This window comes from Epinephelus lanceolatus, chromosome 4 (genome assembly GCF_041903045.1).
Source record: "Epinephelus lanceolatus isolate andai-2023 chromosome 4, ASM4190304v1, whole genome shotgun sequence".
NCBI classification, from domain to species: Eukaryota; Metazoa; Chordata; class Actinopteri; order Perciformes; family Serranidae; genus Epinephelus; species Epinephelus lanceolatus.
In genome coordinates this window covers 13,038,750-13,066,229 of record NC_135737.1, presented here as the reverse complement: position 1 = coordinate 13,066,229, position 27,480 = coordinate 13,038,750, and the positions used below count along the sequence as shown (strand labels likewise).

Here is a 27,480-nt window from a genome sequence, read left to right as displayed (position 1 = left end):
GGAAACACAAATATGCATCCGATCGCAGACTTTTATTACAAAAGGTTATGGGAGTTAACGCGGGCCGAAAAGTGATACTGCCAATGGGTCAGCGGAAAAGGAGGGAGTCACAGCACGGTCTCTCGCGCCGACTGGTCGTAATCTGCTGTGTTTTTTTCGGCATGTTGTCAACCTTCAGAAGATTTCAAAACATACAGTGCATCCATCATAAATATCTGCAAACTAAAGTAAACAATTTAAGATTTGTCTCTACTCGTTGACTGTCTTTATATTAACAACGGAGAGCCGCTGCCACTGTGACTTGACACGTTTCACTGAAAAATGCCCCACTTTTAATACGGTGGGCGGGGGCATCAGTTGCAACCCACATATTATTCTAAATGACTGAGTGTGAGGATATAACAATATCATAGGAGCTTGTTTTGCTTCTTCAGTAGTGGCACAGATGTGAAGTGATGCGGTACCGATTTGCACTGACACAACGGGCAAGGGCAAAGCCTGTGATTGAGCGTGAAATGGCGTTTGATGCACACAGTTCTCTAGTGCCATATGCTGCTACAGCTGTTGGTTGCATTAAACAAGCACATCAGGAGCGAGCGCGAACACAGTCCCCCACTACCAGAAATTATGCAGTCGAGATTCCCACATTTGGGGAATTCGCAGAGGTCAGCTCAATCGGAGTGCAATGACCGAGCCTCGCCCTGGGTGAACCACCTTCTTGATCATGGTATCTCCCCTGCCAGGTAAGTATGACTTGTACACCTCACACACGGGGGCCTCATTCACGGTCATACGATGATAGGTGATGGTGCTGGCAATGTATAGCAATGACCAGTCCAGAACCACACACTATAAAGGCTCTGATAATCTACAGGACGCTAATATACAAGAGACACTTTTGTAGTGAGACTGAACAAAACTTGTTCACATTTTACTTGAGAGAAATGGGCACATATCTCATCACGCCATGCTGTATATCCATAGTAAAAGCTAAGCTAACATGGCCAGGCTGTCCACTGATCGCCAATAAATGAGGCAAAAACCTAAGTGAGTTCACACCAGACAAAGATAAATGACACTGCAATCAAGTGTTGTTTGATCTGCATTTAAAAGAAAAAAGTCAGCGGAAAGACTAAAAAACAGGCCTGTCTCCTCACATTAGAGACACGGCGTGATCCGCCCGCTGCTGCCACCTATTGGTCTGGAGTGTGAACAACACTTTGTTAAAAATATATCCACATGCTTCTCTGTTTGAAACTAAAGGAAAGAAGAAAATAATATTATAAATAAAAGCGCAACCATATGAAGAGTGTTTGCCTTTCTTTTGACATATCGGCACAGACCCGACTGTGGCAAACAGCGGCAGAAATTATGCAGAGTGGATTTTCACGTTGGGGGAATGGATCTATTCATCTGACTGAACTGGCAGCTAGTGGTCTCACTCAACAGGTACCGGTTCAATTCATTTTACAGTGAGATGCATGTAACAGGTCCTCAAAAGGAAAGTGCCAGACAGTGGCGAAAAGTTCAAACACGGCCAAAGTTCCAAAAAGAGAAGTTGGGCAAGTGTGTAAATGATGCCATAGCGCATGACTATTAGAAATGCGCACCTGGTAGAGGAGCTCAGTCAACACATACGCAATTTGCACGCTAGCATGGCAAAAACAAGAAATCAAGGCGAGGGCACATTAGAGACACGTCCTACGTGGTCTGTTTTCAACACATTGAGGGAGGGGGGTGCACCGTTCCTGGAAGTGCTGCTATACCAGGTGGATGCGTGGAGTGGACGGGGCAAGCCCCTTTTCCATCTCCCTGTTCCAAAAAGCAATTTAATATATGGTCCCCGGGTAGGGGACGTATCAGATATTAAACTGATAAGAACAGATACTACACTTGATCTTAGCCTGAAACAGCTACCACCAATGATAGTTCTGGGTAACAACAGGGGCTACATCCATTACCAGGGCCAGCCCAAGCTCTGCCGCAAATGTGGCGAACATGGGCACCTGGCAGAAGCATGCAAGCAGATCATTTGTGGGAAATGTAGAGAAATTGGACACACTTTTCAGGAATGCACCAACAGCAGAAAGTGCAATCTCTGTGGAGAAACTAACCACCTCTTCAGAGACTGCCCCAAGTCTTTTGCCAACAAAGTAAAAGCCACAAAGGAAACAGAAAACGGACAGAATGTTGAACAGTTAACAGAGCTAATTGAAGATGCTGGGCTGGAAAATTCAAATCTCCCGCCAAATCCTGTGATTGGCGAGCAGGGATCAGGTGAGGCGGGAGAAGGGGAGGGGCCTGCAATCGCCCCACCAGTGGAAAGTGTTGAAGAGGATGGGGTGATGCAGGCAGAGGGCAGAACTAGCACCGAACAGGAAACTGATAGCGAGGATGCCACCCTCCCCAATGCCCAGCAGGCCAAGAGGCCTATATCAGAATTGTCCTCTGACTCCCCTGCGGTGACAGAGAAGAAGGGAAGAGCTGGGGACTACTCAGACAGTTCATCTGTGGAGGAACCAAGAGTCTTCCCTTCCGATTCTCCAAATGAGGCCTCTTTCTTAACCATAGCTCTGCAATCAACCCCTAAGGACTCAAAACTCAACGCAACCCTGCGTCAGAGACCAACTCCAAGAGTCCGAAAGGGAAATGGAGTTCACCCCCCTCACTTTTCACCCATAGAAGTGAAGGAAGAACTCCATTCACATGAATGTGATTAACTGTCCTTGTTTTTAATACCTTTTAGCCTTTTGGGATGTCATACTTGTTATTTTTAACCATACTCATGACTCTCACCTTCTCAACTATTAATGTGAGAAGCGTAAAGTCGAGAGTTAGAGCTCAGACTGTTTTATCCTTTCTTAACACTTTTAAGTCAGATGTGTTTTTAATACAGGAGTGTGGCCTACCGTTTTTAAACCACTATAGAGAGTGGGAGGACTTATGGCCAAATCCATCAATCTGGAGCGGATCCAACGCAAATAAAAATGACGGAGTGGCCGTTTTAATCAAAAACCCTCTCGTCTTGGTGAAGGGCAGCACTGTGGTGAGAAGCGGTCGGGCACTTTTAGCACACTTGACTTTTATGGGAAAGGATTTTAACGTCTTAAATGTTTATGGTTTTAATGAAAAAAATGACAGGTATGACCTTTTAAAAGACTTGCAGTCCCACATGCTAGGTAGGACACCTTTAGTTGTAGGGGGAGATCTTAATTGTATTTTAAACAGGAACGATAGGAAAAGAGCAGGAGGAGATTTTAAAATTGACAAAACATCGGTTTTATTACAGGACATATGCAGGGATTTTAAACTCTTGGACTGCTTTAAAACCATGCATCCTAGAGAGGAGGGCTTCACCTGGGTCAGTGGTGATGGCACCAGAGCCTCTCGCATAGATTACATTTTATCCCGTGATTGCCCACCAACCGATGCTAGATTAACACAGGTGTTCTTTTCCGATCACGCAATGCTATCCTGCACCCTATCACTACCTTCTGGTGTGACTTCAGGAAGTGGTCTGTGGAAACTCAACTGCTCCCTTTTAGAAGATAGGGAGTTAGTTAGGCAGTATAGGGAGCAGTACAGTGAGTGGCAGACCCTTCAAGACTTTTACGATACACGTGCACACTGGTGGGAAATGGTTAAGGGACGGACCCAGACTTTCTTTAGACAGGCAGGTAAGAAGAAAAAAGATAGGGACGACAGACGCATGTTGGGACTGCAAAAACGACTCCAGAGATATTTTAACCTAAACCTACAAGGGATGGATTTTAATGAAGAAATAAAACAAGTTAAAACAGAGATGTCGATATTAGCAGAAATCAAAAGCAAAGGTGTCATTTTAAGAAGCAGGGAAAGGGAGATAGAGGAAGGGGAGAAGTGCACAAGATATTTTTTTAAGAAAATTGTAAATAAAGGGGGAAACATTTTAAAACTAAAGACAGAAAATGGGTGCACAGCGGAAACAACAGGAGAAATTAAAACAACTATAGAAACATTTTATAAAGAACTATACAGTGAAAAACCTGTGGAAACGGACACCATAACTGAAGTTTTAAAATTCATTGAACACAGAGTTGAGGACAGTGTGCTTTTAACCCAAGATTTTACACTTTTAGAGTTGAACAAAGGTCTTAAGAGCTTTAAAACAGGAAAGTCACCAGGACAAGACGGGCTTCCCTTGGAATTTTACTTGACTTTTTGGGACATTTTAGCACCTGACTTACTTGCTGTTTTTATGGATTTTGAAAGACTCGACCGACTTCCTGACAGTTTTAGAATAGGGATAGTAACCCTACTCCACAAAGACAAAGACAAGACTGACTTGAAGAACTGGAGACCTATAACGCTTTTAAATCTGGACTGTAAACTTTTTAGCAAACTCTTATCATCTCGAATGACTTTGTTTGTAGATGACTTGATTCACCCGGATCAAGCCTGTGCCATACCGGGGAGGAGGATCACCGACAGCCTCCTACTGATCCGAGACACCATCTGTTATGTGAGAGACAGAAACATCCGGCTAGTAGTTCTAAATTTAGACTTTGAGAAAGCCTTTGATCGGGTCTCGCACCAGTACCTTTTCCAGGTACTGCAAAAAATGGGGTTTCCAGAGAGATTTATAGCTTGGGTGGGGTTGCTGTACCGGGGCATTACCAGCAAATTCGTTGTTAATGGGCATCTGACAAAAGCAGTGAATATAAACTGCGGCGTCCGTCAGGGATGTCCGTTATCTGCCCTCCTCTATGTTACTTGTATCGAACCACTGGCACAGATCTTGAGAAGGGACAAACGAATCACTGGGGTTAGAGTACCAGGGAGCGGGGGACTGGACACAAAATGCATTTTATATATGGACGACATTAATATCTTATGCACTGACCTTTTATCTGTCAACAGGACACTTGACTTGACTGACTGGTTTGGACGGGCTTCTGGGTCAAAGCTTAACAGGAGCAAGACCCAAGCCCAGTTTTATGGACCCTGGGAAATGACTGAGATGACAAGACTCCCCCTGACTGTGACCCAGACTGACCAGAGGATACTCGGGGTCAAATTTGATAGGGAGGGGGGAGGGGAAACTAATTGGCCAGACATGGTAGGGAAAGTTAGGCAGAGACTGGGGTACTGGAGACTTAGGGGACTGACGATGGAAGGAAAGGTTTTAATCATCAAAGCAGTGATTTTACCTTTGCTTTTACTTACCAGTTCTGTTTTTATCCCACCTAGAAAAGCAATATTGGACCTTGAGCGTGCCATTTTTTATTTCCTGTGGGGGTCAAAGTGGGAACGACTAAAGAGGGACATCATGAAGAAGCCAAAAGAAAAAGGAGGAAAAGCAGTGCCGGACCTACACTTGTTTTTAGGAAGCAGATACACCACACTTCATATCACAGCCGCTACAGCCCCATCCAGAAACCCCAAGACAGCAGCAATGACACGGTTCTGGATGGGGACCTACCTCAGGAAAATCAAGATTTTAACCAGTGATCTTAAAGTGCCTGTGTCCTTTAACTTACCACCAGCTTATGCTGTTATCCAGTCCTTTCTATGTTGTTTTAATCTTGAGCAGGAGGAGTTGCAAATTTTATCTAACCAACGCTCTCTTATCTCTGTTGTGCAGGAGCGGGAACCAGTGAGTCCAGTGCGCTGGCTCACATTTGGCGAGCCATCATCAGTTTGGCGCAACGTGAACCATTCCGCTCTCCCAAACAGACTCCGGGACCTGTCATGGATGGTGGCTCATGAGATCCTCCCAGTCAGGGCCGTGATGCACTCCCGGGGCATGTCAGCGCACCCAACGTGTCCTCGACCAGGTTGTGGCGCGCCTGAGTCGGTGAGGCACTTGCTCTGGGAGTGCAGTGCTGCCGTAGACCAGTGGGCAACAGCCGACTCCTTAAAATTCCCGTACTTGCCAGCAAGGGAGGTCCTCACAGCACCGTTGGTAATGTATGGGGTGAGCCAAGAACACATTCCAACCTGTGACTTCGCCAAACAGTGGCTCACCCTGGCCGCCATCAAATACGCCATATGGACCTCCAGAAACTTGCTGGCAAGAAAGCACATGCAGATCCCCCCCGCGGCTGCGATCCGAATGGCCGCAGCAATGGTCAAAGAGGCCGAAGCTGCAGGTGGCAGGCCTAGGACGCAGCCACAAAGAAGAATCGCCTCTGTGCCCATTCGGATGAAGGAGTCGGAGCTACACAGGAAAAGGTCAAAGCAGCAGCGGCCTGACTCTCCGGGTGAGGCAGGTGGGAAGGAGCTTCAGGGTGGGGATCTCCTCTGAGCACCAGGACAGGATCCCGAGAGACCAAACTGTTTGGGGGAGCGGAATGAGTTACCCTTGGTAGGGATTCTTTCCGCTCCTGCACTGCAAAGGACAGAAGACATTTTAACTTTTGCACTCCCCTTTACAGACTTTTATTGTGGACACTCGACACATTGGACATTCATTGAAGAAACGCTTTTATGTAAACCTTTAACTTGTGACAATTTTATCTGTAATATTTCTTAAAAGATTTTTTTTTAATCGTTTAAGCTTGGTTTTTTACAGATTACATTATTTATCATTGTTTTGTCACTTTTATAACTTAAAATTGTATGCCTTAAACATTTGAAGGTTTATGTAAAACGTCTGATATAAGTGTCAATAAAAAAATTTTCAAAAGAAAAAAATCTGTTCTTATCAGTTTAATATCTGATACGTCCCCTACCCGGGGACCATATATTAAATTGCTTTTTGGAACGGGGAGATGGAAAAGGGGCTTGCCCCGTCCACTCCACGCATCGACCTGGTATTGCAGCACTTCCAGGAACGGTGAACCCCCATCCCTCAACGTGTTGAAAACAGACCACGTAGGCTGTGTCTCTAATGTGCCCTCGCCTTGATTTCTTGTTTTCGCCATGCTAGCGTGCAAATTGCGTATGTGTTGACTGAGCCCCTCTACCAGGTGCGCATTTCTAATAGTCATGCGCTATGGCATCATTTACACACTTGCCCAACTTCTCTTTTTGGAACTTTGGCCGTGTTTGAACTTTTCGCCACTGTCTGGCACTTTCCTTTTGAGGACCTGTTACATGCATCTCACTGTAAAATGAATTGAACCGGTACCTGTTGAGTGAGACCACTAGCTGCCAGTTCAGTCAGATGAATAGATCCATTCCCCCAACGTGAAAATCCACTCTGCATAATTTCTGCCGCTGTTTGCCACAGTCGGGTCTGTGCCGATATGTCAAAAGAAAGGCAAACACTCTTCATATGGTTGCGCCTTTATTTATAATATTATTTTCTTCTTTCCTTTAGTTTCAAACAGAGAAGCATGCGGATATATTTTTAACAAAGTGTTGTTCACACTCCAGACCAATAGGTGGCAGCAGCGGGCGGATCACGCCGTGTCTCTAATGTGAGGAGACAGGCCTGTTTTTTAGTCTTTCCGCTGACTTTTTTCTTTTAAATGCAGATCAAACAACACTTGATTGCAGTGTCATTTATCTTTGTCTGGTGTGAACTCACTTAGGTTTTTGCCTCATTTATTGGCGATCAGTGGACAGCCTGGCCATGTTAGCTTAGCTTTTACTATGGATATACAGCATGGCGTGATGAGATATGTGCCCATTTCTCTCAAGTAAAATGTGAACAAGTTTTGTTCAGTCTCACTACAAAAGTGTCTCTTGTATATTAGCGTCCTGTAGATTATCAGAGCCTTTATAGTGTGTGGTTCTGGACTGGTCATTGCTATACATTGCCAGCACCATCACCTATCATCGTATGACCGTGAATGAGGCCCCTGTGTGTGAGGTGTACAAGTCATACTTACCTGGCAGGGGAGATACCATGATCAAGAAGGTGGTTCACCCAGGGCGAGGCTCGGTCATTGCACTCCGATTGAGCTGACCTCTGCGAATTCCCCAAATGTGGGAATCTCGACTGCATAATTTCTAGTGTAGGTAGTGGGGGACTGCGTTCGCGCTCTCCCCTGATGTGCTTGTTTAATGCAACCAACAGCTGTAGCAGCATATGGCACTAGAGAACCGCGTGCATCAAACGCCATTTCACGCTCAATCACAGGCTTTGCCCTTGCCCGTTGTGTCAGTGCAAGTCGGTACCGCATCACTTCACATCTGTGCCACTACTGAAGAAGCAAAAGAAGCTCCTATGATATTGTTATATCCTCACACTCAGTCATTTAGAATAATATGTGGGTTGCAACTGATGCCCCCGCCCACCGTATTAAAAGTGGGGCATTTTTCAGTGAAACGTGTCAAGTCACAGTGGCAGCGGCTCTCCGTTGTTAATATAAAGACAGTCAACGAGTAGAGACAAATCTTAAATTGTTTACTTTAGTTTGCAGATATTTATGATGGATGCACTGTATGTTTTGAAATCTTCTGAAGGTTGACAACATGCCGAAAAAAACACAGCAGATTACGACCAGTCGGCGCGAGAGACCGTGCTGTGACTCCCTCCTTTTCCGCTGACCCACTGGCAGTATCACTTTTCGGCCCGCGTTAACTCCCATAACCTTTTGTAATAAAAGTCTGCGATCGGATGCATATTTGTGTTGCCCATCAGTCATAAAACATAGAACTTCGCGTTCACAGTCTGCCGTGTGTTTTTGTAGCGATCGAAATCATATTGAACCCGCGAGCTAGAGTCACAATGACGAGACTGAGTCTCCCACTTCACTCAGCAGTCAGTATCGCTTCTCGGCCTTTTGGCTAAGACTGCGATCGCCTCCAGTTTGTGGAAAACTCTTGCCTGTCTGTGGTATTGGTTTATACACTGTTTGGAGGATATATTACCCTCTTTCTTTGTGGAAATTATTTCAGCTGATATTAATAGTCGAGACACTTACACAAAGGAAGACATTGGCCCAGAGGATTGCTAGCCTGTACTCTGTTCATGAAACATCCAGACCAGGTCAACAGGGAAAAGGCAAGTGCGCTTCTTAATTAGTTATTTATTGAACGGTTTTACCTGTCTTTAGCCATTTTAAGTAGCATTTTACAGTGTTTTAGTGTCTTTCATTTGTAGTGTGTGGTGCCTCCACCATGTCGGGTAACTATGCTGGCATGCGGAGGCACCACAGTGTCCGCTTTATACTCAGTGAGGTTGACGGAAAGCCCATGGTTATGTCAAGGCTTGATTTTTCAAGGAAACTGATTCAGAGAACCCTAAACTTCAAGCCTGATGACATAAACTGTATTGTGACTTTGCCGTCCAACAAAGGATTTGACGTGAGCTTTCGTTCTGCAATTGCATTAAGAGATTTCTGGACACGATATGAAAATGAAAAGACCCAGTTTTCTGCTTTCACTGTTGAAAAACTGACTGACAATGCCTCTAAAACGGTTATTGTCAGAATGTTCAATGAGACAGTGAATGCAGACGATATTTGTTTGTGGCTGGGCAGATACTGCACTGTGAAAGGCCAGGCTACCAAGGTGAGAGATGAGGATGGCATCTGGAATTGTGCTTGGAGGATCCCCATTCAGCAATGGCAGGACCCCCAAGGCTTCCAGGGCCTGAAACAGCTACCACCAATGATAGTTCTGGGTAACAACAGGGGCTACATCCATTACCAGGGCCAGCCCAAGCTCTGCCGCAAATGTGGCGAACATGGGCACCTGGCAGAAGCATGCAAGCAGATCATTTGTGGGAAATGTAGAGAAATTGGACACACTTTTCAGGAATGCACCAACAGCAGAAAGTGCAATCTCTGTGGAGAAACTAACCACCTCTTCAGAGACTGCCCCAAGTCTTTTGCCAGCAAAGTAAAAGCCACAAAGCAAACAGAAAACGGACAGAATGTTGAACAGTTAACAGAGCTAATTGAAGATGCTGGGCTGGAAAATTCAAATCTCCCGCCAAATCCTGTGATTGGCGAGCAGGGATCAGGTGAGGCGGGAGAAGGGGAGGGGCCTGCAATCGCCCCACCAGTGGAAAGTGTTGAAGAGGATGGGGTGATGCAGGCAGAGGGCAGAACTAGCACCGAACAGGAAACTGATAGCGAGGATGCCACCCTCCCCAATGCCCAGCAGGCCAAGAGGCCTATATCAGAATTGTCCTCTGACTCCCCTGCGGTGACAGAGAAGAAGGGAAGAGCTGGGGACTACTCAGACAGTTCATCTGTGGAGGAACCCAGAGTCTTCCCTTCCGATTCTCCAAATGAGGCCTCTTTCTTAACCATAGCTCTGCAATCAACCCCTAAGGACTCAAAACTCAACGCAACCCTGCGTCAGAGACCAACTCCAAGAGTCCGAAAGGGAAATGGAGTTCACCCCCCTCACTTTTCACCCATAGAAGTGAAGGAAGAACTCCATTCACATGAATGTGATTAACTGTCCTTGTTTTTAATACCTTTTAGCCTTTTAGGATGTCATACTTGTTATTTTTAACCATACTCATGACTCTCACCTTCTCAACTATTAATGTGAGAAGCGTAAAGTCGAGAGTTAGAGCTCAGACTGTTTTATCCTTTCTTAACACTTTTAAGTCAGATGTGTTTTTAATACAGGAGTGTGGCCTACCGTTTTTAAACCACTATAGAGAGTGGGAGGACTTATGGCCAAATCCATCAATCTGGAGCGGATCCAACGCAAATAAAAATGACGGAGTGGCCATTTTAATCAAAAACCCTCTCGTCTTGGTGAAGGGCAGCACTGTGGTGAGAAGCGGTCGGGCACTTTTAGCACACTTGACTTTTATGGGAAAGGATTTTAACGTCTTAAATGTTTATGGTTTTAATGAAAAAAATGACAGGTATGACCTTTTAAAAGACTTGCAGTCCCACATGCTAGGTAGGGCACCTTTAGTTGTAGGGGGAGATCTTAATTGTATTTTAAACAGGAACGATAGGAAAAGAGCAGGAGGAGATTTTAAAATTGACAAAACATCGGTTTTATTACAGGACATATGCAGGGATTTTAAACTCTTGGACTGCTTTAAAACCATGCATCCTAGAGAGGAGGGCTTCACCTGGGTCAGTGGTGATGGCACCAGAGCCTCTCGCATAGATTACATTTTATCCCGTGATTGCCCACCAACCGATGCTAGATTAACACAGGTGTTCTTTTCCGATCACGCAATGCTATCCTGCACCCTATCACTACCTTCTGGTGTGACTTCAGGAAGTGGTCTGTGGAAACTCAACTGCTCCCTTTTAGAAGATAGGGAGTTAGTTAGGCAGTATAGGGAGCAGTACAGTGAGTGGCAGACCCTTCAAGACTTTTACGATACACGTGCACACTGGTGGGAAATGGTTAAGGGACGGACCCAGACTTTCTTTAGACAGGCAGGTAAGAAGAAAAAAGATAGGGATGACAGACGCATGTTGGGACTGCAAAAACGACTCCAGAGATATTTTAACCTAAACCTACAAGGGATGGATTTTAATGAAGAAATAAAACAAGTTAAAACAGAGATGTCGATATTAGCAGAAATCAAAAGCAAAGGTGTCATTTTAAGAAGCAGGGAAAGGGAGATAGAGGAAGGGGAGAAGTGCACAAGATATTTTTTTAAGAAAATTGTAAATAAAGGGGGAAACATTTTAAAACTAAAGACAGAAAATGGGTGCACAGCGGAAACAACAGGAGAAATTAAAACAACTATAGAAACATTTTATAAAGAACTATACAGTGAAAAACCTGTGGAAACGGACACCATAACTGAAGTTTTAAAATTCATTGAACACAGAGTTGAGGACAGTGTGCTTTTAACCCAAGATTTTACACTTTTAGAGTTGAACAAAGGTCTTAAGAGCTTTAAAACAGGAAAGTCACCAGGACAAGACGGGCTTCCCTTGGAATTTTACTTGACTTTTTGGGACATTTTAGCACCTGACTTACTTGCTGTTTTTATGGATTTTGAAAGACTCGACCGACTTCCTGACAGTTTTAGAATAGGGATAGTAACCCTACTCCACAAAGACAAAGACAAGACTGACTTGAAGAACTGGAGACCTATAACGCTTTTAAATCTGGACTGTAAACTTTTTAGCAAACTCTTATCATCTCGAATGACTTTGTTTGTAGATGACTTGATTCACCCGGATCAAGCCTGTGCCATACCGGGGAGGAGGATCACCGACAGCCTCCTACTGATCCGAGACACCATCTGTTATGTGAGAGACAGAAACATCCGGCTAGTAGTTCTAAATTTAGACTTTGAGAAAGCCTTTGATCGGGTCTCGCACCAGTACCTTTTCCAGGTACTGCAAAAAATGGGGTTTCCAGAGAGATTTATAGCTTGGGTGGGGTTGCTGTACCGGGGCATTACCAGCAAATTCGTTGTTAATGGGCATCTGACAAAAGCAGTGAATATAAACTGCGGCGTCCGTCAGGGATGTCCGTTATCTGCCCTCCTCTATGTTACTTGTATCGAACCACTGGCACAGATCTTGAGAAGGGACAAACGAATCACTGGGGTTAGAGTACCAGGGAGCGGGGGACTGGACACAAAATGCATTTTATATATGGACGACATTAATATCTTATGCACTGACCTTTTATCTGTCAACAGGACACTTGACTTGACTGACTGGTTTGGACGGGCTTCTGGGTCAAAGCTTAACAGGAGCAAGACCCAAGCCCAGTTTTATGGACCCTGGGAAATGACTGAGATGACAAGACTCCCCCTGACTGTGACCCAGACTGACCAGAGGATACTCGGGGTCAAATTTGATAGGGAGGGGGGAGGGGAAACTAATTGGCCAGACATGGTAGGGAAAGTTAGGCAGAGACTGGGGTACTGGAGACTTAGGGGACTGACGATGGAAGGAAAGGTTTTAATCATCAAAGCAGTGATTTTACCTTTGCTTTTACTTACCAGTTCTGTTTTTATCCCACCTAGAAAAGCAATATTGGACCTTGAGCGTGCCATTTTTTATTTCCTGTGGGGGTCAAAGTGGGAACGACTAAAGAGGGACATCATGAAGAAGCCAAAAGAAAAAGGAGGAAAAGCAGTGCCGGACCTACACTTGTTTTTAGGAAGCAGATACACCACACTTCATATCACAGCCGCTACAGCCCCATCCAGAAACCCCAAGACAGCAGCAATTACACGGTTCTGGATGGGGACCTACCTCAGGAAAATCAAGATTTTAACCAGTGATCTTAAAGTGCCTGTGTCCTTTAACTTACCACCAGCTTATGCTGTTATCCAGTCCTTTCTATGTTGTTTTAATCTTGAGCAGGAGGAGTTGCAAATTTTATCTAACCAACGCTCTCTTATCTCTGTTGTGCAGGAGCGGGAACCAGTGAGTCCAGTGCGCTGGCTCACATTTGGCGAGCCATCATCAGTTTGGCGCAACGTGAACCATTCCGCTCTCCCAAACAGACTCCGGGACCTGTCATGGATGGTGGCTCATGAGATCCTCCCAGTCAGGGCCGTGATGCACTCCCGGGGCATGTCAGCGCACCCAACGTGTCCTCGACCAGGTTGTGGCGCGCCTGAGTCGGTGAGGCACTTGCTCTGGGAGTGCAGTGCTGCCGTAGACCAGTGGGCAACAGCCGACTCCTTAAAATTCCCGTACTTGCCAGCAAGGGAGGTCCTCACAGCACCGTTGGTAATGTATGGGGTGAGCCAAGAACACATTCCAACCTGTGACTTCGCCAAACAGTGGCTCACCCTGGCCGCCATCAAATACGCCATATGGACCTCCAGAAACTTGCTGGCAAGAAAGCACATGCAGATCCCCCCCGCGGCTGCGATCCGAATGGCCGCAGCAATGGTCAAAGAGGCCGAAGCTGCAGGTGGCAGGCCTAGGACGCAGCCACAAAGAAGAATCGCCTCCGTGCCCATTCGGATGAAGGAGTCGGAGCTACACAGGAAAAGGTCAAAGCAGCAGCGGCCTGACTCTCCGGGTGAGGCAGGTGGGAAGGAGCTTCAGGGTGGGGATCTCCTCTGAGCACCAGGACAGGATCCCGAGAGACCAAACTGTTTGGGGGAGCGGAATGAGTTACCCTTGGTAGGGATTCTTTCCGCTCCTGCACTGCAAAGGACAGAAGACATTTTAACTTTTGCACTCCCCTTTACAGACTTTTATTGTGGACACTCGACACATTGGACATTCATTGAAGAAACGCTTTTATGTAAACCTTTAACTTGTGACAATTTTATCTGTAATATTTCTTAAAAGATTTTTTTTTTTAATCGTTTAAGCTTGGTTTTTTACAGATTACATTATTTATCATTGTTTTGTCACTTTTATAACTTAAAATTGTATGCTTTAAACATTTGAAGGTTTATGTAAAACGTCTGATATAAGTGTCAATAAAAAATTTTCAAAAGAAAAAAAAAATCTGTTCTTATCAGTTTAATATCTGATACATCCCCTACCCGGGGACCATATATTAAATTGCTTTTTGGAACAGGGAGATGGAAAAGGGGCTTGCCCCGTCCACTCCACGCATCGACCTGGTATTGCAGCACTTCCAGGAACGGTGCACCCCCATCCCTCAACGTGTTGAAAACAGACCATGTAGGCAGTGTCTCTAATGTGCCCTCGCCTTGATTTCTTGTTTTCGCCATGCTAGCGTGCAAATTGCGTATGTGTTGACTGAGCCCCTCTACCAGGTGCGCATTTCTAATAGTCATGCGCTATGGCATGATTTACACACTTGCCCAACTTCTCTTTTTGGAACTTTGGCCGTGTTTGAACTTTTCGCCACTGTCTGGCACTTTCCTTTTGAGGACCTGTTACATGCATCTCACTGTAAAATGAATTGAACCGGTACCTGTTGAGTGAGACCACTAGCTGCCAGTTCAGTCAGATGAATAGATCCATTCCCCCAACGTGAAAATCCACTCTGCATAATTTCTGCCGCTGTTTGCCACAGTCGGGTCTGTGCCGATATGTCAAAAGAAAGGCAAACACTCTTCATATGGTTGCGCTTTTATTTATAATATTATTTTCTTCTTTCCTTTAGTTTCAAACAGAGAAGCATGCGGATATATTTTTAACAAAGTGTTGTTCACACTCCAGACCAATAGGTGGCAGCAGCGGGCGGATCACGCCGTGTCTCTAATGTGAGGAGACAGGCCTGTTTTTTAGTCTTTCCGCTGACTTTTTTCTTTTAAATGCAGATCAAACAACACTTGATTGCAGTGTCATTTATCTTTGTCTGGTGTGAACTCACTTAGGTTTTTGCCTCATTTATTGGTGATCAGTGGACAGCCTGGCCATGTTAGCTTAGCTTTTACTATGGATATACAGCATGGCGTGATGAGATATGTGCCCATTTCTCTCAAGTAAAATGTGAACAAGTTTTGTTCAGTCTCACTACAAAAGTGTCTCTTGTATATTAGCGTCCTGTAGATTATCAGAGCCTTTATAGTGTGTGGTTCTGGACTGGTCATTGCTATACATTGCCAGCACCATCACCTATCATCGTATGACCGTGAATGAGGCCCCTGTGTGTGAGGTGTACAAGTCATACTTACCTGGCAGGGGAGATACCATGATCAAGAAGGTGGTTCACCCAGGGCGAGGCTCGATCATTGCACTCCGATTGAGCTGACCTCTGCCAATTCCCCAAATGTGGGAATCTGCACTGCATAATTTCTGGTAGTGGGGGACTGCGTTCGCACTCTCCCCTGATGTGCTTGTTTAATGCAACCAACAGCTGTAGCAGCATATGGCACTAGAGAACCGCGTGCATCAAACGCCATTTCACGCTCAATCACAGGCTTTGCCCTTGCCCGTTGTGTCAGTGCAAGTCGGTACCGCATCACTTCACATCTGTGCCACTACTGAAGAAGCAAAAGAAGCTCCTATGATATTGTTATATCCTCACACTCAGTCATTTAGAATAATATGTGGGTTGCAACTGATGCCCCCGCCCACCGTATTAAAAGTGGGGCATTTTTCAGTGAAACGCGTCAAGTCACAGTGGCAGCGGCTCTCCGTTGTTAATATAAAGACAGTCAACGAGTAGAGACAAATCTTAAATTGTTTACTTTAGTTTGCAGATATTTATGATGGATGCACTCTATGTTTTGAAATCTTCTGAAGGTTGACAACATGCCGAAAAAAACACAGCAGATTACGACCAGTCGGCGCGAGAGACCGTGCTGTGACTCCCTCCTTTTCCGCTGACCCATTGGCAGTATCACTTTTCGGCCCGCGTTAACTCCCATAACCTTTTGTAATAAAAGTCTGCGATCGGATGCATATTTGTGTTGCCCATCAGTCATAAAACATCGAACTTCACGTTCACAGTCTGCCGTGTGTTTTTGTAGCGATCGAAATCATATTGAACCCGCGAGCTAGAGTCTCAATGAGGAGACTGAGTCTCCCACTTCACTCAGCAGTCAGTATCGCTTCTCGGCCTTTTGGCTAAGATCAAGTGTAGTATCTGTTCTTATCAGTTTAATATCCGATACATCCCCTACCCGGGGACCATATATTAAATTGCTTTTTGGAACAGGGAGATGGAAAAGGGGCTTGCCCCGTCCACTCCACGCATCGACCTGTTATTGCAGCACTTCCAGAAACGGTGCACCCCACTCCCTCAACGTGTTGAAAACAGACCACGTAGGACGTGTCTCTAATGTGCCCTCACCTTGATTTCTTGTTTTCGCCATGCTAGCGTGCAAATTGCGTATGTGTTGACTGAGCCCCTCTACCAGGTGCGCATTTCTAATAGTCATGCGCTATGGCATGATTTACACACTTGCCCAACTTCTCTTTTTGGAACTTTGGCCGTGTTTGAACTTTTCGCCACTGTCTGGCACTTTCCTTTTGAGGACCTGTTACATGCATCTCACTGTAAAATGAATTGAACCGGTACCTGTTGAGTGAGACCACTAGCTGCCAGTTCAGTCAGATGAATAGATCCATTCCCCCAACGTGAAAATCCACTCTGCATAATTTCTGCCGCTGTTTGCCACAGTCGGGTCTGTGCCGATATGTCAAAAGAAAGGCAAACACTCTTCATATGGTTGCGCTTTTATTTATAATATTATTTTCTTCTTTCCTTTAGTTTCAAACAGAGAAGCATGTGGATATATTTTTAACAAAGTGTTGTTCACACTCCAGACCAATAGGTGGCAGCAGCGGGCGGATCACGCCGTGTCTCTAATGTGAGGAGACAGGCCTGTTTTTTAGTCTTTCCGCTGACTTTTTTCTTTTAAATGCAGATCAAACAACACTTGATTGCAGTGTCATTTATCTTTGTCTGGTGTGAACTCACTTAGGTTTTTGCCTCATTTATTGGCGATCAGTGGACAGCCTGGCCATGTTAGCTTAGCTTTTACTATGGATATACAGCATGGCGTGATGAGATATGTGCCCATTTCTCTCAAGTAAAATGTGAACAAGTTTTGTTCAGTCTCACTACAAAAGTGTCTCTTGTATATTAGCGTCCTGTAGATTATCAGAGCCTTTATAGTGTGTGGTTCTGGACTGGTCATTGCTATACATTGCCAGCACCATCACCTATCATCGTATGACCGTGAATGAGGTCCCTGTGTGTGAGGTGTACAAGTCATACTTACCTGGCAGGGGAGATACCATGATCAAGAAGGTGGTTCACCCAGGGCGTGGCTCGGTCACTGCACTCCGATTGAGCTGACCTCTGCGAATTCCCCAAATGTGGGAATCTGGACTGCATAATTTCTGGTAGTGGGGGACTGCGTTCGCGCTCTCCCCTGATGTGCTTGTTTAATGCAACCAACAGCTGTGGCAGCATATGGCACTAGAGAACCACGTGCATCAAACGCCATTTCACGCTCAATCACAGGCTTTGCCCTTGCCCGTTGTGTCAGTGCAAGTCGGTACCGCATCACTTCACATCTGTGCCACTACTGAAGAAGCAAAACAAGCTCCTATGATATTGTTATATCCTCACACTCAGTCATTTAGAATAATATGTGGGTTGCAACTGATGCCCCCGCCCACCGTATTAAAAGTGGGGCATTTTTCAGTGAAACGCGTCAAGTCACAGTGGCAGCGGCTCTCCGTTGTTAATATAAAGACAGTCAACGAGTAGAGACAAATCTTAAATTGTTTACTTTAGTTTGCAGATATTTATGATGGATGCACTGTATGTTTTGAAATCTTCTGAAGGTTGACAACATGCCGAAAAAAACACAGCAGATTACGACCAGTCGGCGCGAGAGACCGTGCTGTGACTCCCTCCTTTTCCGCTGACCCATTGGCAGTATCACTTTTCGGCCCGCGTTAACTCCCATAACCTTTTGTAATAAAAGTCTGCGATCGGATGCATATTTGTGTTGCCCATCAGTCATAAAACATCGAACTTCACGTTCACAGTCTGCCGTGTGTTTTTGTAGCGATCGAAATCATATTGAACCCGCGAGCTAGAGTCTCAATGAGGAGACTGAGTCTCCCACTTCACTCAGCAGTCAGTATCGCTTCTCGGCCTTTTGGCTAAGATCAAGTGTAGTATCTGTTCTTATCAGTTTAATATCCGATACGTCCCCTACCCGGGGACCATATATTAAATTGCTTTTTGGAACAGGGAGATGGAAAAGGGGCTTGCCCCGTCCACTCCATGCATCGACCTGTTATTGCAGCACTTCCAGAAACGGTGCACCCCACTCCCTCAACGTGTTGAAAACAGACCACGTAGGACGTGTCTCTAATGTGCCCTCGCCTTGATTTCTTGTTTTCGCCATGCTAGCGTGCAAATTGCGTATGTGTTGACTGAGCCCCTCTACCAGGTGCGCATTTCTAATAGTCATGCGCTATGGCATCATTTACACACTTGCCCAACTTCTCTTTTTGGAACTTTGGCCGTGTTTGAACTTTTCGCCACTGTCTGGCACTTTCCTTTTGAGGACCTGTTACATGCATCTCACTGTAAAATGAATTGAACCGGTACCTGTTGAGTGAGACCACTAGCTGCCAGTTCAGTCAGATGAATAGATCCATTCCCCCAACGTGAAAATCCACTCTGCATAATTTCTGCCGCTGTTTGCCACAGTCGGGTCTGTGCCGATATGTCAAAAGAAAGGCAAACACTCTTCATATGGTTGCGCTTTTATTTATAATATTATTTTCTTCTTTCCTTTAGTTTCAAACAGAGAAGCATGTGGATATATTTTTAACAAAGTGTTGTTCACACTCCAGACCAATAGGTGGCAGCAGCGGGCGGATCACGCCGTGTCTCTAATGTGAGGAGACAGGCCTGTTTTTTAGTCTTTCCGCTGACTTTTTTCTTTTAAATGCAGATCAAACAACACTTGATTGCAGTGTCATTTATCTTTGTCTGGTGTGAACTCACTTAGGTTTTTGCCTCATTTATTGGCGATCAGTGGACAGCCTGGCCATGTTAGCTTAGCTTTTACTATGGATATACAGCATGGCGTGATGAGATATGTGCCCATTTCTCTCAAGTAAAATGTGAACAAGTTTTGTTCAGTCTCACTACAAAAGTGTCTCTTGTATATTAGCGTCCTGTAGATTATCAGAGCCTTTATAGTGTGTGGTTCTGGACTGGTCATTGCTATACATTGCCAGCACCATCACCTATCATCGTATGACCGTGAATGAGGCCCCTGTGTGTGAGGTGTACAAGTCATACTTACTTGGCACGGGAGATACCATGATCAAGAAGGTGGTTCACCCAGGGCGTGCCTCGGTCACTGCACTCCGATTGAGCTGACCTCTGCGAATTCCCCAAATGTGGGAATCTGGACTGCATAATTTCTGGTAGTGGGGGACTGCGTTCGCGCTCTCCCCTGATGTGCTTGTTTAATGCAACCAACAGCTGTGGCAGCATATGGCACTAGAGAACCGCGTGCATCAAACGCCATTTCACGCTCAATCACAGGCTTTGCCCTTGCCCGTTGTGTCAGTGCAAGTCGGTACCGCATCACTTCACATCTGTGCCACTACTGAAGAAGCAAAACAAGCTCCTATGATATTGTTATATCCTCACACTCAGTCATTTAGAATAATATGTGGGTTGCAACTGATGCCCCCGCCCACCGTATTAAAAGTGGGGCATTTTTCAGTGAAACGCGTCAAGTCACAGTGGCAGCGGCTCTCCGTTGTTAATATAAAGACAGTCAACGAGTAGAGACAAATCTTAAATTGTTTACTTTAGTTTGCAGATATTTATGATGGATGCACTGTATGTTTTGAAATCTTCTGAAGGTTGACAACATGCCGAAAAAAACACAGCAGATTACGACCAGTCGGCGCGAGAGACCGTGCTGTGACTCCCTCCTTTTCCGCTGACCCATTGGCAGTATCACTTTTCGGCCCGCGTTAACTCCCATAACCTTTTGTAATAAAAGTCTGCGATCGGATGCATATTTGTGTTGCCCATCAGTCATAAAACATCGAACTTCACGTTCACAGTCTGCCGTGTGTTTTTGTAGCGATCGAAATCATATTGAACCCGCGAGCTAGAGTCTCAATGAGGAGACTGAGTCTCCCACTTCACTCAGCAGTCAGTATCGCTTCTCGGCCTTTTGGCTAAGATCAAGTGTAGTATCTGTTCTTATCAGTTTAATATCCGATACATCCCCTACCCGGGGACCATATATTAAATTGCTTTTTGGAACAGGGAGATGGAAAAGGGGCTTGCCCCGTCCACTCCACGCATCGACCTGTTATTGCAGCACTTCCAGAAACGGTGCACCCCCCTCCCTCAACGTGTTGAAAACAGACCACGTAGGACGTGTCTCTAATGTGCCCTCGCCTTGATTTCTTGTTTTCGCCATGCTAGCGTGCAAATTGCGTATGTGTTGACTGAGGCCCTCTACCAGGTGCGCATTTCTAATAGTCATGCGCTATGGCATGATTTACACACTTGCCCAACTTCTCTTTTTGGAACTTTGGCCGTGTTTGAACTTTTCGCCACTGTCTGGCACTTTCCTTTTGAGGACCTGTTACATGCATCTCACTGTAAAATGAATTGAACCGGTACCTGTTGAGTGAGACCACTAGCTGCCAGTTCAGTCAGATGAATAGATCCATTCCCCCAACGTGAAAATCCACTCTGCATAATTTCTGCCGCTGTTTGCCACAGTCGGGTCTGTGCCGATATGTCAAAAGAAAGGCAAACACTCTTCATATGGTTGCGCTTTTATTTATAATATTATTTTCTTCTTTCCTTTAGTTTCAAACAGAGAAGCATGTGGATATATTTTTAACAAAGTGTTGTTCACACTCCAGACCAATAGGTGGCAGCAGCGGGCGGATCACGCCGTGTCTCTAATGTGAGGAGACAGGCCTGTTTTTTAGTCTTTCCGCTGACTTTTTTCTTTTAAATGCAGATCAAACAACACTTGATTGCAGTGTCATTTATCTTTGTCTGGTGTGAACTCACTTAGGTTTTTGCCTCATTTATTGGCGATCAGTGGACAGCCTGGCCATGTTAGCTTAGCTTTTACTATGGATATACAGCATGGCGTGATGAGATATGTGCCCATTTCTCTCAAGTAAAATGTGAACAAGTTTTGTTCAGTCTCACTACAAAAGTGTCTCTTGTATATTAGCGTCCTGTAGATTATCAGAGCCTTTATAGTGTGTGGTTCTGGACTGGTCATTGCTATACATTGCCAGCACCATCACCTATCATCGTATGACCGTGAATGAGGCCCCTGTGTGTGAGGTGTACAAGTCATACTTACTTGGCAGGGGAGATACCATGATCAAGAAGGTGGTTCACCCAGGGCGTGGCTCGGTCACTGCACTCCGATTGAGCTGACCTCTGCGAATTCCCCAAATGTGGGAATCTGGACTGCATAATTTCTGGTAGTGGGGGACTGCGTTCGCGCTCTCCCCTGATGTGCTTGTTTAATGCAACCAACAGCTGTGGCAGCATATGGCACTAGAGAACCGCGTGCATCAAACGCCATTTCACGCTCAATCACAGGCTTTGCCCTTGCCCGTTGTGTCAGTGCAAGTCGGTACCGCATCACTTCACATCTGTGCCACTACTGAAGAAGCAAAACAAGCTCCTATGATATTGTTATATCCTCACACTCAGTCATTTAGAATAATATGTGGGTTGCAACTGATGCCCCCGCCCACCGTATTAAAAGTGGGGCATTTTTCAGTGAAACGCGTCAAGTCACAGTGGCAGCGGCTCTCCGTTGTTAATATAAAGACAGTCAACGAGTAGAGACAAATCTTAAATTGTTTACTTTAGTTTGCAGATATTTATGATGGATGCACTGTATGTTTTGAAATCTTCTGAAGGTTGACAACATGCCGAAAAAAACACAGCAGATTACGACCAGTCGGCGCGAGAGACCGTGCTGTGACTCCCTCCTTTTCCGCTGACCCATTGGCAGTATCACTTTTCGGCCCGCGTTAACTCCCATAACCTTTTGTAATAAAAGTCTGCGATCGGATGCATATTTGTGTTGCCCATCAGTCATAAAACATCGAACTTCACGTTCACAGTCTGCCGTGTGTTTTTGTAGCGATCGAAATCATATTGAACCCGCGAGCTAGAGTCTCAATGAGGAGACTGAGTCTCCCACTTCACTCAGCAGTCAGTATCGCTTCTCGGCCTTTTGGCTAAGATCAAGTGTAGTATCTGTTCTTATCAGTTTAATATCCGATACATCCCCTACCCGGGGACCATATATTAAATTGCTTTTTGGAAGAGGGAGATAGAAAAGGGGCTTGCCCCGTCCACTCCACGCATCGACCTGTTATTGCAGCACTTCCAGAAACGGTGCACCCCCCTCCCTCAACGTGTTGAAAACAGACCACGTAGGACGTGTCTCTAATGTGCCCTCGCCTTGATTTCTTGTTTTCGCCATGCTAGCGTGCAAATTGCGTATGTGTTGACTGAGCCCCTCTACCAGGTGCGCATTTCTAATAGTCATGCGCTATGGCATGATTTACACACTTGCCCAACTTCTCTTTTTGGAACTTTGGCCGTGTTTGAACTTTTCGCCACTGTCTGGCACTTTCCTTTTGAGGACCTGTTACATGCATCTCACTGTAAAATGAATTGAACCGGTACCTGTTGAGTGAGACCACTAGCTGCCAGTTCAGTCAGATGAATAGATCCATTCCCCCAACGTGAAAATCCACTCTGCATAATTTCTGCCGCTGTTTGCCACAGTCGGGTCTGTGCCGATATGTCAAAAGAAAGGCAAACACTCTTCATATGGTTGCGCTTTTATTTATAATATTATTTTCTTCTTTCCTTTAGTTTCAAACAGAGAAGCATGTGGATATATTTTTAACAAAGTGTTGTTCACACTCCAGACCAATAGGTGGCAGCAGCGGGCGGATCACGCCGTGTCTCTAATGTGAGGAGACAGGCCTGTTTTTTAGTCTTTCCGCTGACTTTTTTCTTTTAAATGCAGATCAAACAACACTTGATTGCAGTGTCATTTATCTTTGTCTGGTGTGAACTCACTTAGGTTTTTGCCTCATTTATTGGCGATCAATGGACAGCCTGGCCATGTTAGCTTAGCTTTTACTATGGATATACAGCATGGCGTGATGAGATATGTGCCCATTTCTCTCAAGTAAAATGTGAACAAGTTTTGTTCAGTCTCACTACAAAAGTGTCTCTTGTATATTAGCGTCCTGTAGATTATCAGAGCCTTTATAGTGTGTGGTTCTGGACTGGTCATTGCTATACATTGCCAGCACCATCACCTATCATCGTATGACCGTGAATGAGGCCCCTGTGTGTGAGGTGTACAAGTCATACTTACCTGGCAGGAGAGATACCATGATCAAGAAGGTGGTTCACCCAGGGCGAGGCTCGGTCACTGCACCCCGATTGAGCTGACCTCTGCGAATTCCCCAAATGTGGGAATCTGGACTGCATAATTTCTGGTAGTGGGGGACTGCGTTCGCGCTCTCCCCTGATGTGCTTGTTTAGTGCAACCAACAGCTGTGGCAGCATATGGCACTAGAGAACCGCGTGCATCAAACGCCATTTCACGCTCAATCACAGGCTTTGCCCTTGCCCGTTGTGTCAGTGCAAGTCGGTACCGCATCACTTCACATCTGTGCCACTACTGAAGAAGCAAAACAAGCTCCTATGATATTGTTATATCCTCACACTCAGTCATTTAGAATAATATGTGGGTTGCAACTGATGCCCCCGCCCACCGTATTAAAAGTGGGGCAATTTCAGTGAAACGCGTCAAGTCACAGTGGCAGCGGCTCTCCGTTGTTAATATAAAGACAGTCAACGAGTAGAGACAAATTTAGTTTGCAGATATTTATGATGGATGCACTGTATGTTTTGAAATCTTCTGAAGGTTGACAACATGCCGAAAAAAACACAGCAGATTACGACCAGTCGGCGCGAGAGACCGTGCTGTGACTCCCTCCTTTTCCGCTGACCCATTGGCAGTATCACTTTTCGGCCCGCGTTAACTCCCATAACCTTTTGTAATAAAAGTCTGCGATCGGATGCATATTTGTGTTGCCCATCAGTCATAAAACATCGAACTTCACGTTCACAGTCTGCCGTGTGTTTTTGTAGCGATCGAAATCATATTGAACCCGCGAGCTAGAGTCTCAATGAGGAGACTGAGTCTCCCACTTCACTCAGCAGTCAGTATCGCTTCTCGGCCTTTTGGCTAAGATCAAGTGTAGTATCTGTTCTTATCAGTTTAATATCCGATACATCCCCTACCCGGGGACCATATATTAAATTGCTTTTTGGAACAGGGAGATGGAAAAGGGGCTTGCCCCGTCCACTCCACGCATCGACCTGTTATTGCAGCACTTCCAGAAACGGTGCACCCCACTCCCTCAACGTGTTGAAAACAGACCACGTAGGACGTGTCTCTAATGTGCCCTCGCCTTGATTTCTTGTTTTCGCCATGCTAGCGTGCAAATTGCGTATGTGTTGACTGAGCCCCTCTACCAGGTGCGCATTTCTAATAGTCATGCGCTATGGCATCATTTACACACTTGCCCAACTTCTCTTTTTGGAACTTTGGCCGTGTTTGAACTTTTCGCCACTGTCTGGCACTTTCCTTTTGAGGACCTGTTACATGCATCTCACTGTAAAATGAATTGAACCGGTACCTGTTGAGTGAGACCACTAGCTGCCAGTTCAGTCAGATGAATAGATCCATTCCCCCAACGTGAAAATCCACTCTGCATAATTTCTGCCGCTGTTTGCCACAGTCGGGTCTGTGCCGATATGTCAAAAGAAAGGCAAACACTCTTCATATGGTTGCGCTTTTATTTATAATATTATTTTCTTCTTTCCTTTAGTTTCAAACAGAGAAGCATGTGGATATATTTTTAACAAAGTGTTGTTCACACTCCAGACCAATAGGTGGCAGCAGCGGGCGGATCACGCCGTGTCTCTAATGTGAGGAGACAGGCCTGTTTTTTAGTCTTTCCGCTGACTTTTTTCTTTTAAATGCAGATCAAACAACACTTGATTGCAGTGTCATTTATCTTTGTCTGGTGTGAACTCACTTAGGTTTTTGCCTCATTTATTGGCGATCAGTGGACAGCCTGGCCATGTTAGCTTAGCTTTTACTATGGATATACAGCATGGCGTGATGAGATATGTGCCCATTTCTCTCAAGTAAAATGTGAACAAGTTTTGTTCAGTCTCACTACAAAAGTGTCTCTTGTATATTAGCGTCCTGTAGATTATCAGAGCCTTTATAGTGTGTGGTTCTGGACTGGTCATTGCTATACATTGCCAGCACCATCACCTATCATCGTATGACCGTGAATGAGGCCCCTGTGTGTGAGGTGTACAAGTCATACTTACCTGGCAGGGGAGATACCATGATCAAGAAGGTGGTTCACCCAGGGCGAGGCTCGGTCACTGCACTCCGATTGAGCTGACCTCTGCGAATTCCCCAAATGTGGGAATCTCGACTGCATAATTTCTGGTAGTGGGGGACTGCGTTCGCGCTCTCCCCTGATGTGCTTGTTTAATGCAACCAACAGCTGTGGCAGCATATGGCACTAGAGAACCGCGTGCATCAAACGCCATTTCACGCTCAATCACAGGCTTTGCCCTTGCCCGTTGTGTCAGTGCAAGTCGGTACCGCATCACTTCACATCTGTGCCACTACTGAAGAAGCAAAACAAGCTCCTATGATAATGTTATTTCCTCACACTCAGTCATTTAGAATAATATGTGGGTTGCAACTGATGCCCCCGCCCACCGTATTAAAAGTGGGGCATTTTTCAGTGAAACGCGTCAAGTCACAGTGGCAGCGGCTCTCCGTTGTTAATATAAAGACAGTCAACGAGTAGAGACAAATCTTAAATTGTTTACTTTAGTTTGCAGATATTTATGATGGATGCACTCTATGTTTTGAAATCTTCTGAAGGTTGACAACATGCCGAAAAAAACACAGCAGATTACGACCAGTCAGCGCGAGAGACCGTGCTGTGACTCCCTCCTTTTCCGCTGACCCATTGGCAGTATCACTTTTCGGCCCGCGTTAACTCCCATAACCTTTTGTAATAAAAGTGTGCGATCGGATGCATATTTGTGTTGCCCATCAGTCATAAAACATCGAACTTCACGTTCACAGTCTGCCGTGTGTTTTTGTAGCGATCGAAATCATATTGAACCCGCGAGCTAGAGTCACAATGAGGAGACTGAGTCTCCCACTTCACTCAGCAGTCAGTATCGCTTCTCGGCCTTTTGGCTAAGATCAAGTGTAGTATCTGTTCTTATCAGTTTAATATCCGATACATCCCCTACCCGGGGACCATATATTAAATTGCTTTTTGGAACAGGGAGATGGAAAAGGGGCTTGCCCCGTCCACTCCACGCATCGACCTGTTATTGCAGCACTTCCAGAAACGGTGCACCCCACTCCCTCAACGTGTTGAAAACAGACCACGTAGGACGTGTCTCTAATGTGCCCTCGCCTTGATTTCTTGTTTTCGCCATGCTAGCGTGCAAATTGCGTATGTGTTGACTGAGCCCCTCTACCAGGTGCGCATTTCTAATAGTCATGCGCTATGGCATGATTTACACACTTGCCCAACTTCTCTTTTTGGAACTTTGGCCGTGTTTGAACTTTTCGCCACTGTCTGGCACTTTCCTTTTGAGGACCTGTTACATGCATCTCACTGTAAAATGAATTGAACCGGTACCTGTTGAGTGAGACCACTAGCTGCCAGTTCAGTCAGATGAATAGATCCATTCCCCCAACGTGAAAATCCACTCTGCATAATTTCTGCCGCTGTTTGCCACAGTCGGGTCTGTGCCGATATGTCAAAAGAAAGGCAAACACTCTTCATATGGTTGCGCTTTTATTTATAATATTATTTTCTTCTTTCCTTTAGTTTCAAACAGAGAAGCATGTGGATATATTTTTAACAAAGTGTTGTTCACACTCCAGACCAATAGGTGGCAGCAGCGGGCGGATCACGCCGTGTCTCTAATGTGAGGAGACAGGCCTGTTTTTTAGTCTTTCCGCTGACTTTTTTCTTTTAAATGCAGATCAAACAACACTTGATTGCAGTGTCATTTATCTTTGTCTGGTGTGAACTCACTTAGGTTTTTGCCTCATTTATTGGCGAT

General features: G+C 45.3%; 15 non-coding genes and 4 pseudogenes across 15 annotated transcripts; 17 read left to right on the top strand and 2 right to left on the bottom strand.

Annotated features, from left to right (window-relative positions):
* Positions 1-587: 587 nt before the first annotated feature.
* Positions 588-751, bottom strand: LOC144463073 (U1 spliceosomal RNA). Its single transcript, XR_013491215.1, has one exon. It is a non-coding gene; the product is annotated as a U1 spliceosomal RNA (small nuclear RNA).
* A 981-nt stretch (positions 752-1,732) lies between these two features.
* LOC144462895 (U2 spliceosomal RNA) lies at positions 1,733-1,917 on the bottom strand. Its single transcript, XR_013491059.1, has one exon. It is a non-coding gene; the product is annotated as a U2 spliceosomal RNA (small nuclear RNA).
* A 5-nt stretch (positions 1,918-1,922) lies between these two features.
* On the top strand, positions 1,923-6,286 carry LOC144462827 (uncharacterized; annotated as a pseudogene).
* Positions 6,287-6,649: 363 nt separating this feature from the next.
* Positions 6,650-6,828, top strand: LOC144462903 (U2 spliceosomal RNA; annotated as a pseudogene).
* A 981-nt stretch (positions 6,829-7,809) lies between these two features.
* On the top strand, positions 7,810-7,979 carry LOC144463123 (U1 spliceosomal RNA). The gene has a single exon (XR_013491265.1). It is a non-coding gene; the product is annotated as a U1 spliceosomal RNA (small nuclear RNA).
* A 1,255-nt stretch (positions 7,980-9,234) lies between these two features.
* On the top strand, positions 9,235-14,001 carry LOC144462841 (uncharacterized; annotated as a pseudogene).
* Positions 14,002-14,275: 274 nt separating this feature from the next.
* Positions 14,276-14,453, top strand: LOC144462900 (U2 spliceosomal RNA; annotated as a pseudogene).
* Positions 14,454-15,434: 981 nt separating this feature from the next.
* On the top strand, positions 15,435-15,598 carry LOC144463104 (U1 spliceosomal RNA). Its single transcript, XR_013491246.1, has one exon. It is a non-coding gene; the product is annotated as a U1 spliceosomal RNA (small nuclear RNA).
* Positions 15,599-16,317: 719 nt separating this feature from the next.
* Positions 16,318-16,508, top strand: LOC144463412 (U2 spliceosomal RNA). Its single transcript, XR_013491555.1, has one exon. It is a non-coding gene; the product is annotated as a U2 spliceosomal RNA (small nuclear RNA).
* A 981-nt stretch (positions 16,509-17,489) lies between these two features.
* Positions 17,490-17,653, top strand: LOC144463098 (U1 spliceosomal RNA). The gene has a single exon (XR_013491240.1). It is a non-coding gene; the product is annotated as a U1 spliceosomal RNA (small nuclear RNA).
* A 719-nt stretch (positions 17,654-18,372) lies between these two features.
* Positions 18,373-18,563, top strand: LOC144463387 (U2 spliceosomal RNA). Its single transcript, XR_013491528.1, has one exon. It is a non-coding gene; the product is annotated as a U2 spliceosomal RNA (small nuclear RNA).
* Positions 18,564-19,544: 981 nt separating this feature from the next.
* LOC144463146 (U1 spliceosomal RNA) lies at positions 19,545-19,708 on the top strand. Its single transcript, XR_013491288.1, has one exon. It is a non-coding gene; the product is annotated as a U1 spliceosomal RNA (small nuclear RNA).
* Positions 19,709-20,427: 719 nt separating this feature from the next.
* On the top strand, positions 20,428-20,618 carry LOC144462882 (U2 spliceosomal RNA). Its single transcript, XR_013491046.1, has one exon. It is a non-coding gene; the product is annotated as a U2 spliceosomal RNA (small nuclear RNA).
* Positions 20,619-21,599: 981 nt separating this feature from the next.
* LOC144463105 (U1 spliceosomal RNA) lies at positions 21,600-21,763 on the top strand. Its single transcript, XR_013491247.1, has one exon. It is a non-coding gene; the product is annotated as a U1 spliceosomal RNA (small nuclear RNA).
* Positions 21,764-22,482: 719 nt separating this feature from the next.
* Positions 22,483-22,673, top strand: LOC144462892 (U2 spliceosomal RNA). Its single transcript, XR_013491056.1, has one exon. It is a non-coding gene; the product is annotated as a U2 spliceosomal RNA (small nuclear RNA).
* A 981-nt stretch (positions 22,674-23,654) lies between these two features.
* LOC144463140 (U1 spliceosomal RNA) lies at positions 23,655-23,818 on the top strand. Its single transcript, XR_013491282.1, has one exon. It is a non-coding gene; the product is annotated as a U1 spliceosomal RNA (small nuclear RNA).
* Positions 23,819-24,521: 703 nt separating this feature from the next.
* LOC144463411 (U2 spliceosomal RNA) lies at positions 24,522-24,712 on the top strand. The gene has a single exon (XR_013491554.1). It is a non-coding gene; the product is annotated as a U2 spliceosomal RNA (small nuclear RNA).
* A 981-nt stretch (positions 24,713-25,693) lies between these two features.
* On the top strand, positions 25,694-25,857 carry LOC144462967 (U1 spliceosomal RNA). Its single transcript, XR_013491110.1, has one exon. It is a non-coding gene; the product is annotated as a U1 spliceosomal RNA (small nuclear RNA).
* A 719-nt stretch (positions 25,858-26,576) lies between these two features.
* Positions 26,577-26,767, top strand: LOC144463409 (U2 spliceosomal RNA). The gene has a single exon (XR_013491552.1). It is a non-coding gene; the product is annotated as a U2 spliceosomal RNA (small nuclear RNA).
* Positions 26,768-27,480: the final 713 nt, after the last annotated feature.